The sequence below is a fragment of the Pipistrellus hanaki genome (genome assembly GCF_964339955.1).
Source record: "Pipistrellus hanaki genome assembly, chromosome: 7".
Taxonomy (NCBI): Eukaryota; Metazoa; Chordata; class Mammalia; order Chiroptera; family Vespertilionidae; genus Pipistrellus; species Pipistrellus hanaki.
In genome coordinates this window covers 55,919,182-55,930,181 of record NC_140509.1, presented here as the reverse complement: position 1 = coordinate 55,930,181, position 11,000 = coordinate 55,919,182, and the positions used below count along the sequence as shown (strand labels likewise).

The window sequence follows — 11,000 nt, the reverse complement described above, 5'->3', positions numbered from 1 at the left end:
TGTTTGTGCTAAGCCTCAATAGGCTGGGGGAAGATCTGGGGGAGATAATAGATCAACCGAAGGACTTGTATACATGCATATAAGTACAACTAATGGACATAAAACTCTGGGGAGGGAGGGTATGTGTGAGAGGGAGGAAGGGGGGCAAAAAAAATCAATAAAATATATTAAAAATAAATTAATTAATTTTTTTAAAAAAAGCCTCAGTAGGCTGGGGCCCAGCCAGTCCTGCCAGCCGCCTCGGGAATGCCTGAGCTGGGGGCGCGGGCCGGCTCGGCTGGGAGGGGCTCCGGAGGGAGAAGGCCTGGCCTCAGGACCCTCCCTGCCCACAGCGGACACGCTGTGCGAGCTGGTGTCCAGCGGCATCCAGTCCCTGGTCCACGAGATCAAGGATGGCTTCACCTCCAGCCTGGTGAGTGCGGGCAGCGCTCGGAGAACCAGGTTTCCACCTCCCCCTCTGCCACCATCAGGCCAGGAGCCCCACGGGGCTTCTGCGGGGCGGCAGCACCTCCTGCCTGTTCGGCACCTGAACCTGAGGGCAGCCATCAGCTTTCAAAGGCAAGGACTCAGACACCTGCTGTGGAGCTGAGACGGGCCCTCCCCTCCTCTCCTCTCCTCTCCCCCCCTCTCCCCTCCCAGGAGATGGTCTCTTACGCGGAGAGGGTGCTGCAGGGCCTGGAGGCGGCCAGGCTGCCCTGCTCTGCCCAGGAGCCTCCCGCTGCGGCCCCAGAAGACCAGCACCTCCGGGTCCCCGTGCCCGTGCCGCCCGCCCTGCAGCGTGGGGCGCCCGCTGACCGGCCTTTTCCTTGGGGGTGTGTGGGGGTGGGGGGGTGGAGAGGCAGTGCGGGATGCGGCTCGGTACAGCCCTCAGCCCCGGCTGGGCCAGCGGCCGTGTCGGATACCACCCTTCCGGAACACTCTAAGCGAAGACTCAGGCTCCCCAGCCCCACCTCAAGTAAAGCACACTCAGTCCACTCGTGTCCTCGGTGGGCTGGACCTTCTGTGCCTGTCGGCGCAGCAAAGCCTCGGGCTTCAGGCACCCGGTGCTGCCCCCGCTGAGACCCTGGTCGGACCGCATGTGGGCTCCGGGCCGGGAGGCCCTGCAGTCACAGCCCAGGCGGGCGGCCTGAGCCCGGTGTGGCCACAGCGCGGGCTCTGACCTGGGGTTAAACTCGGCGGGCAGTGGGTGGGAGGAGCACTGCCACCGGCCCCGGTCCGGGCGGCCACAGGAGACTCCTCGCGAGGCCCGGCGGAGCTGGCTGCCGACCTCCCCATCCCCGAGGCAGAGGGAGGGGCCTCCTTGGAGGAAGGCGGGAACACCTGGCTGCTTCTGCCCTGGGCCGCCTGAGCCCAGCAGAGTGGCTGCCACACAGACAGGGACATGGTGCCGGGGCTTGGCCGGCGGCCTCCACCAGGGGCCCAGCGCCACCTGCCGGCTGTGCCAGGATGCACGGTTTTCCCATCGGAGGAAAGGGGTGGCCCTCAGCAGCACGTGCGCCTCCCGCTGCTGCGATCTGTCACCACTCTGGGAGACTCCATCGGTCCTGTGTCTTGGTCACAAGTGCCTGTGGACGGAAACGCTGCCCCGGGGGTGGTGGGCTCCGCTACGCGTCGTCTGGAGCGGCGGCCGTGGCGGGGCGCCTGTCCTGGACCGCGCGCTCCCACTCCTTCTTCACCATGACTTAGAGTCTCATTGCTGCCTGGGCATCCTGGGCCGAGCAGTGCTCCGCCTGCTGCACCCGCACGCCCAGGATCCTCTCGGCCGGCAGCTTCAGAGACGGCCTTCCGCTCTGCACCTGCCGCTGGAAAGGCTTGCATTTCTGTGTGTCCCGAACCTTCTTTCTCGGGTGATCAAGGAAGAGGACCTTCAAGTCGTTGTGCAGCGAGTGTCCCACGAGGATCCGGCCCCGCAGCATCTCAGCCACTTCCTTCTGAACGACTGCAAACGCTTCCCCCAGCTGGAGGTGCTCCGGCCGGAGGCCGCTGACCGCCGTCCTGTAGTCGGTCACGGGCTGGGTCGGCTTGATGTGCTTGTCGTAGACACACTTGCCAAACTGGTTCGCTGCGGACACAGGGGCAGCGAGGCTCTCCTCCCCCGCGGGGCCCACGCCCACCATCTTGCAGTCCAGCGCCAAGGCTTTCGTCAGCCGCCGAAGGCCTGCTCCTTTGCCAGCTGCCCCTGGCGCCCAGCTGCCTCCTCGCTATCTCCGCTGCCTCCGGGGCCCATGGCCGCCTCGATGTCCACCGGGTCAACGTCATCGAACCAGATGTCTGGTTCGGTGGGCGGGGCTGGGGTCAAGGCTGCAGTCACCTCCTTGGCTTTCCGCTTCTTATGCTGGAGGTCCCCTCGTGTTGGAGAAATGTCACCATTTGTCCTCTTGGCTGCTCTCTCGGCGCGCTCTGCTCCGCGGGCCTTCCTGCGGGCCCTGGCGCCTCCCGCTGGGCAGCGATGCTGGAGGAGCAGAGCCCGTGGGGGCCTCTCCGCCTGCCTGTTCCGTCCCCACCTCCTGGCGCTCCGCTTTTCCGTCCTGCTGGGCAACCTGGGGCTGCTTTTTGGAATCCCGCGGAGAGAGAACCAGAGGCTTTCCTGGGGCCTGTGATTTCTGTTTCAACACCTCCTGCAGCGCCTTCCCGTTCTGGGAGAAGGCCTCGGGGGCCCCAGGGGTCGCAGCGCAGCCGCGGGATCGCCCCCCGGTTTCCTGCTGGCTTCTCGCGCCTTGTTTTTCCAGAATCTTTTCTTTTTCTTCTTCTTCTCCCGTGGGAGCTTCCGGGCCAGCCCGGGATGGGCCGCGGGGGTCAGCCCCGTGGCCCTCACCATCCCCGCGCCGCCCCGGGCCGCCGGCAGCCGCACCCCCTTCCCCCCGCCGCCCCGGCTCCGGCACGCGCCCCCAGCGCAGGCCCAGCCCGGCGGAGGGGTGACAGCCGGAGGGAAGCCGGCCTCCCGCACGGGCGACCTATAATTCTTATCATTCAAAAAGTGAGCTCCTGCCAAAACCGGTTTGGCTCAGCGGTAGAGCGTCGGTCTGCGGACTGAAAGGTCCCAGGTTCGATTCTGGTCAAGGGCATGTACTTTGGTTGCGGGCATATCCCCGGTAGGGGGTGTGCAGGAGGCAGTTGGTCGATGTTTCTCTCTCATCGACGTTTCTAGCTCTGTATTTCTCTCCCTTCCTCTCTGTAAAAAAATCAAATATATATATATATATATATATATATATATGCTCCTATTCACGTGGGGGAAACCTAAAAGGCCACTAACTTTATCGAAACAGAAAAATAAAAGAACAAAAGGGCAATTGAAGTTCTGAGGAAGAAATCACTAAGAAATTGTTTAAATAATAATATGAAATTATATGAAAAAATAGCAAATAAAGTTTCAAAACATATATCAGAAAACTGAAATGAATAAATATGTCACAATATATATTTATATACTGTATATAAGGCCCCTAGAACCATAAAAAATGCAAAAAAAATCTGTTAATAACTCATTCTCAAATTGCCCCCCTTAAAAATCAAATTGCCTTAAAAGCATCAAGAGAGAAACGGAACACCCACACGATTGTCAGCTGATTTCTCAACAGAAACCATGCAGGCCAGACGGGAATGGCAAGAAATATTCAAGGTGATGAATAACAAGAACCTACAGCTAGAAATAACCTACCCAGCAAAGCTATCACTCAGAATCGAAGGCCAGATAAAGAGCTTCACTAATAATAAAAAAAAAAGCTAAAGGAGTTCATCACCACCAAACCAGAATTATATGAATTGCTGAAGGGGGTTCTTTTGGAAGAGAAAGAAAATAAAGATAAAAATTATGAACAACAAATACATAACTATCAACAAGTGAATCTAAAAACCAAGGGAATTAAAAAACCTGATGAACAATATTAACTGTTGAATATAATAGAATCAGAGGTATGGAAGGGGAGTGGACTGACTATTCTCGGGGAAAAGAGGAGTGGGGGGTGCGGGAAGATACTGAACATAAACTGTGCACCTATGGATGAGGACAATGGGGGGTGGGGAAAGGGCAGAAGGTGGGGTAGGAACCTGGTGGAGGGGGGGAAAAAATGAGGAACTTTTGTAATAATATGAACAATAAAGGTTTATTTAAAAAAATCAAATTTCCCTCTTCCCCCCACCGTTGGGCATGTGCCCCATGTTGGGAACTACTGGGTTAGAGCTACTTTCATAAAAAAGTTTGAGAAACACTGGTATAGGTCAAAAGTAAATGACTGCTTGGAACATCATGACAACACTTATAGTTAGAGAAGTATCCTATGCTTTATAGTTAGGGTTCTGTAGCCTTTATGATATTGTGATAGAATTGGCTTCTAATTAAATGGAGTAGCATGAGGAGAAGAGAGAAGAGGGACAGATAAAAGAAAAATCCAAATTACTACAAATAAGAGCCTAGATGACTCCTAGAAAGCTGTCAGCTTATTTTTCAACAGAAACTTTGCAGGTCAAAAGGAATTGGCATAAAATATTCAAAGTGATGAAAAGCAAAGACCTATAGCTAAGATTATTCTACCCAGCAAAACAGTCATTTAGAATCAAAGAACAGATAAAGAACTTCCCAGTCAAGACACAGCTAAAAGAGTCCATTACCACCAAACCAATATTATAAGAAATATTAAAGGGTCTTCTCTAAGAAAAAGAAAAATAAATTATCAAATATGAACAATAAAATGGCAATAGGCCTGGCTGGCATGGCTCAGTGGTTGAGCATCGACCAATGAACTGGAGGTTCAAATCCTGGTCGGGGCATATCCCTGGGTTGGGAGCAGAAGGCAGCCAATCAATGATTCTCTCATCACTGATGTTTCTATTTCTTTCTTTTTAAAAAAAAAAAATCTTTATGGTTCAGATTATTACATTTGTTTCCTTCCCCCCCCCCCCCCATAGCTCCCCTCCACCCAGTTCCCCTCCTCACCCCACCCCCACTGTCCTTATCCATAGGTGTAAGATTTTTGTCCAGTCTCTTCCTGCACCCCCTACACTCCATTCCCCCTGAGAATTGTCAGTCCACTCCATTTTTATGACCCTGATTCTATTATATTCACCAGATTATTCTGTTCATCCGATTTTTTATTCACTTGATTTTTAGATTCACTTGTTGATAGATATGCATTTGTTGTTCATAATTTTTATCTTTACCTTTTTCTTATTCTTCCTCTTCTTAAAGAATACACTTCAACATTTCATATAACACTGGTTTGGTGGTGATGAACTCCTTTAGCTTTTTCTTATCTGTGAAGCTCTTTATCTGACCTTCAATTCTAAATGATAGCTTTGCTGGGTAGAGTAATCTTGGTTGTAGGTTCTTGCTGTTCATCACTTTGAATATTTCTTGCCACTCCCTTCTGGCCTGCATAGTTTCTGTTGAGAAATCAGCTCACAGTCGTATGGGTACTTCCTTGTAAGTAACTGTTTTTCTCCTGCTGCTTTTAAGATTCTCTCTTTGTCTTTTGCTATTGGCATCTTAATTATGATGTGTCTTGGTGTGGTCCTCTTTGGATTCCTTTTGTTTGGGGTTCTGTGCACTTCCTGGATTTGTAAATTTATTTCTTTCACCAGGTGGGGTAAGTTTTCTATCATTATTTCTTCACATAGGTTTTCAGTATCTTTCTCTCTCTTCTTCTGGCACCCCAAAATTCAGATGTTGGTACTCTTGAAGTTGTCCCAGAGGCTCCTTACACTATCTTCATATTTTTGGATTCTTTTTTTCTTTTTGCTTTGCCAGTTAGGTATTTTTTGATTCTTTGTATTTAAAATCTTTGCCTTGATTCTTGTGATCCTCTAGTCTGCTTTTAGGTCTCTGTATAATATTTTTTATTTCAGTCACTATATGCTCTATATCCAGTAATTTGCTTTCCTTCATTTTTTCTTTTGTGACTTGTTTCTTTGTCTCCGTATTTGGCTGTTTCCCTGAGTTGATAGGGTGGCTTTATGTGCTAGGTGTCCTGTAGGGCACAGTGGCTCAGCCTCCCCAGTTACCTGAGATAGACACTTTTGGTGCACCCCTTTGTGGTCTGTGTGCACAGTCTTGTATGATGTTTCTTTTTTTTTTTTTTTTAACAACAATTTTTCTAGCTCCATTTGTTTTTTGGGTTTTTTTTTTTTTAAATATATTTTATTGATTTTTTACAGAGAGGAAGAGAGAAGGATAGAGAGTTAAAAACATAAATCAGCTGCCTCTTGCACACCCCCTACTGGGGATGTGCCTACAACCAAGGTACATGTCCTTGACTGAAATCGAACCCGGGACCTTTCAGTCTGCAGGCCGATGCTCTATCCACTGAGCCAAACCGGTTTTGGCTGATGTTTCTATTTCTATCTCCCTGTCCCTTCCTCTCTGAAATCAATAAAAATATAAAAAAATTAAAAAAAAAATTTTTTTAAATGGCAACAAATACTTACCTATTAATGACTGAATCTAAAATAAATAAATAAATAAATAAAGGAACAAGCAGAACAGAAATAGACTCATAGATACAGAGAATACAGATACATTTTGATGACTGCCAGATGGAAGGGAGTTGGGGTGATGGGTAAAAAGATGAAGGGATTAAGAAGTACAAATTGGTAGTAACAGAATAGTCATGGAGATTTGAAGTACAGTTTAGGAAATCTAGTCAATAATACTGTAATAACTATGTATGGGGTCAGATGAATAGGATATTTATCGGGATGATCACTTAGTAAGTTATATAATGTCTAATTACCTGAAACTAATATAATATTGTAATATTATACAATGTCAATTGTAATTGAAAAAAATTTTTTAAATTATTTTAAAACAAGAAAAAGGGATAGGACTCCAGTGACTATATATATGAGGAGGCCTAAAAGAGAAAGAAGTTTTATTAAAAATCTCCCAATTATGAGCCTGAGAGTTAGTGCAGAAGTACACTATTGGAGACGTGAGGTAGAGCCCAGCTGCTCTATCCAAACAGACAAGAGTGATTAAGCAGGCTGTGGTCTGTGTAGTCAGCGTTGCCTGGGATTCTGTTACAATGCCAATTCTCAGGCCCTAGGCCAGAGTACTAAATCAGAAATGCTAGGAATGGGGCCTAATAATTTATGCTTCAACACACTCTCCAGGTGATTCTGACTCACAATTAAGTTGAAAATTGAGCTAAACCAGTGTGGCTCAGTGGTTGAGCATCAACCCATGCACCAAAGAGGTCACTGTTTCCATTCCCTGTTAGGGCACATACCTGAGTTTCAGGCTCTGTCCCCAGTAGGAGGTGTGCAGGAGGCAACCAATCGATGTTTCTCCTTCTCCCTTCATCTTCCTCTAAAAAATCAATAAAAACATATACATTTTTTTAAATATGGAAAAAAAAGAAAATTAAACTATGCCAGTTAGGTTTCTTTTTCTTTTTTTTTTTCCTTTCAAGAATTTTAAGTGGTATGCACAGGATGAATCAGTCTGTAGATTGTGAGGAGAGAAATTGAAAGTTGGATATAGAGAGACCATGAATAAGCAGAAACTATAAGTGAAGTGGTTGGCTGGTAGTCACAGAGACAGAGAGAAACAGTGACAGCCTGTGGCTGGGGAGTATTGCATTCTAGCAGCAGCCAAGAGTGACAAGTGAGCCCAGTCTTAGGTGTGCATGGAATCTGTCCAGTTCCATGTTCATTTTAGTTCCCAACCGAAGCCCAATCATACTGCTATTCTTAGGCTCCTATGATATTCTTATCTCTTTTATTGTCACGAGTATCCTTAAAATAGATAGACTTCCCATTAACTGAGGTGACTTGAGTGGATCTGTGTTCCTGCAATAGAAAAAGCTGATAAAGCTCCAAAGTAGATGGGGCAAAAGTTTAAATTAATAAAAAATAATTGCTTTTTGAAAAAATTATGGACACTGATTTTTTAATTTAAAAAAAATAAATTTTACCATCTTAACCATTTTAAAGTGTACAGCTCAGTGGTTAAGTATATTCACAATGTTGTTAAACCAATTTCGAGAAGTCTTTTATCTTGCAAAGAATTACTTTTTAAAAAATTACTTTACTAATGAAATATATTTTAATGCTACCACTTTTTGCCTTATACAACTGAACAACTTCAGGTCTGATACTCAGGTTCATACTTGGGGTTTGGTGTTTTGTTCTTTTGCTTTATTTTATCTGTTGGCTTCCTTATGCAGGCAGTCACTCTGACAAAGTACTATTATGTTTTTAAAAATATTTTTAAATATATTTTGTTGATTTTTTACAGAGAGGAAGAGAGAGGGATAGAGAGCCAGAAACATCGATGAGAGAGAATCATCGATCAGCTGCCTCTTGCACACCTCCTACTGGGGATGTGCCCGCAACCAAGGTACATGCCCTTGACCGGAATCAAACCCGGGACCTTTCAGTCCGTAGGCCGACGCTCTATCCATTGAGCCAAACCGGTTTCGGCTTAAAAATATTTTAAAAATTAATTTCAGAGAGGAAGAGAGAAGGAGAGAGAGATAGAAACAACAATGATGAGAGAGAATCATTGATCGGCTGCCTCCTGCACACCCCCACTGGGGATTCAGCCCACAACCCGGGCATGTGCCCTGACCTGGAATTGAACCAGGACCTCCTGGTTCATAGGTTAACGCTCAACCACTCAGTCATACCCGGCTGGGCAGTACTATTATCTTTTCAACTGGAATGTCTCTTGACCTCTCCTCTCATTTCCTTCAGTTATTGCCCTGATCCAGGCAGGTCTAAATGTCATACCCTTAGATTTCATCATCTTCTGTATATGCTGTCTTTATCTTTTCTTTTTATAATTTTTATGTTTCACATTTTTCATATTGATCATCAAATAATTATAATCATGATATTCAGGTAGAGTTGTAAGCATTAAAGATTCTATCAACTGTCTGTAAGTGAGGCAACAGCCTCACCTGGCTTCCTCAATACCCTAGAGCAGTGGTTGGCAAACTCATTAGTCAACAGAGCCAAATATCAACAGTACAATGATTGAAATTTCTTTTGGGAGACAAATTTTTTAAACTTAAACTTCTTCTAACGCCACTTCTTCAAAAATAGCCTCGGCCAGGCCGTGGTATTCTGTGGAAGAGCCACACTCAAGGGGCCAAGGACCTGCATGTGGCCCGCGAGCCGCAGTTTGCCGACCACGGCCCTAGAGAGCACCCTACCTTGCCTGGATCCGTGACCTCACTTCTGGTAAAAGAAGGGTTGAATTAGAAAAGATAATCTCTCAAATTTAATCCATTATATTTTGCTTTATCCTCTTGCTGGCATTTCCTTTTACTCTGTGTACAAAATATTACTTACTTAAATAGCTTGGTCTGGTAGAATTAATGTTTTATTGCCAATTCATTACAAGAAAAGACATCAAAGTCCTAAGAACAAAACTGTTAGGGCGTTTCAAATGTTTTAATTTGTCATGACAGTTTGACTTGTATCAGAATGTACCATACCTTATCAAACCTCACACTCTTCCTTTTCACCCACCAACTAACCCTTTTGTTCTAAACCAAGTCAATCTGTTGAAACTCTATATCCTGCCTTTTTTTTTTTTTTTTTTTTTTTTTTTTTTTTTTTGCCACTGGGTCTTTTCTAATGTCATTCGCTCCACCAGGCTGACTTTTGCTAGTTCTCAGTCGATGTCCATTGCTTCTGCTACACCAAAAATCTTGTCTTACTATAGTACTCTAATCTTACATTCATTCACCAAAGCCACATTTTCTGAGTACTGTACTTAATATTTACACTTGTTATATGAATTTCTGTATGCAATTTTAAATCTTATTATTCATATTCTACTTTGCATTTTAGTTTGCATATGTGTATTTTTTTCTTCCCTTGGGTAAATACCTTGAGTTAATATTTTAAGCTTCTTTGTACAGTTGGGTTCATTAACATAATGGAGTAAATGGATGGATAAATTAATTAAATAACTTGACATTTAGTTTAATTTCCTTCAGATGAATTTGAGGGAAACACTTGACTAGAAGTTATTCTAAGTCCAAACAGCTTTGAGGATTAAGTTATAGATTATTCAATAGAAAGGCTTCTGTCTGCACTATACACTCTTCCATAAGTATTTTTTAAAAATAAGTTTTTATTGATTTCAGAGAGAAGAAGGGAGAAGAAGAGAGAAATGTCCTGAGAGAGAAACATCAACCGGCTGCCTCCTGCATGCTCCCTACTGGGGATTGAGCCCCAACACCCACCACCCCACCTCATCCCCACCAGCTACCCCCCCGCCCCCCCCCCCACACACACACACACGTGCCCTGACTAGGAATTGAATCAGCGACTTCCTAGTGCATGGTATAACACTCAGCCAATTGAACCACACCAGCTGGGACTCCCTAAGCATTTTTTTATTCATTGATTGATCTTAAAGAGAAAGAAGGGAGAGGGAGGGAGAAACAAAGATCAATTTGTTGTTCCGCTTATTTATGCATTCATTGGTTGATTCTTGTGGCATGTAACCTCACCAAAGATGGAACCTGCAATCTTAGAGTATCAAGAGAATGTTCTAACTAACTAAGCTACCAAGTCAGGGCCTCCATAAGTATTTTTAAAATACATTTTTATTGATTGAGAGAGAGGTGAAGGCAGAGGGAGAGAGAAGCATGGATGAAAGAGAAACATCAATGGACTGCTTCCTGCACGCCTCCTACTGGGGATCGAGCCCTAAAGCTGGGCATATGCCCAACCTGGAATCCAACCAGGACCTTTTAGTGCAAAGGATTTCACAGCCAACTGAGCCGCACAGGCCAAGGCAAGCCTCCATAAGTATTTTTTTTTAAATATATTTTATTGATTTTTTACAGAGAGGAAGAGAGAGAGATAGAGAGTTAGAAACATCGATGAGAGAGAATCATCGATCAGCTGCCTCCTACACATCCCCCACTGGGGACGTGCCCACAACCAAGGTACATGCCCTTGACCGGAATCGAATCTGGGACCTTTCAGTCCCCAGGCCAACGCTCTATCCACTGAGCCAAACAGGTTTCAGCCTCCATAAGTAT

General features: G+C 45.8%; 1 pseudogene across 1 annotated transcript; it reads right to left on the bottom strand.

The window, feature by feature from the left end:
- Nucleotides 1-204: 204 nt before the first annotated feature.
- Nucleotides 205-2,868, bottom strand: LOC311625516 (RNA exonuclease 4-like; annotated as a pseudogene). The gene has a single exon. The product of its transcript is annotated as an RNA exonuclease 4-like (transcript).
- Between the last annotated feature and the right edge of the window lie 8,132 nt (nucleotides 2,869-11,000).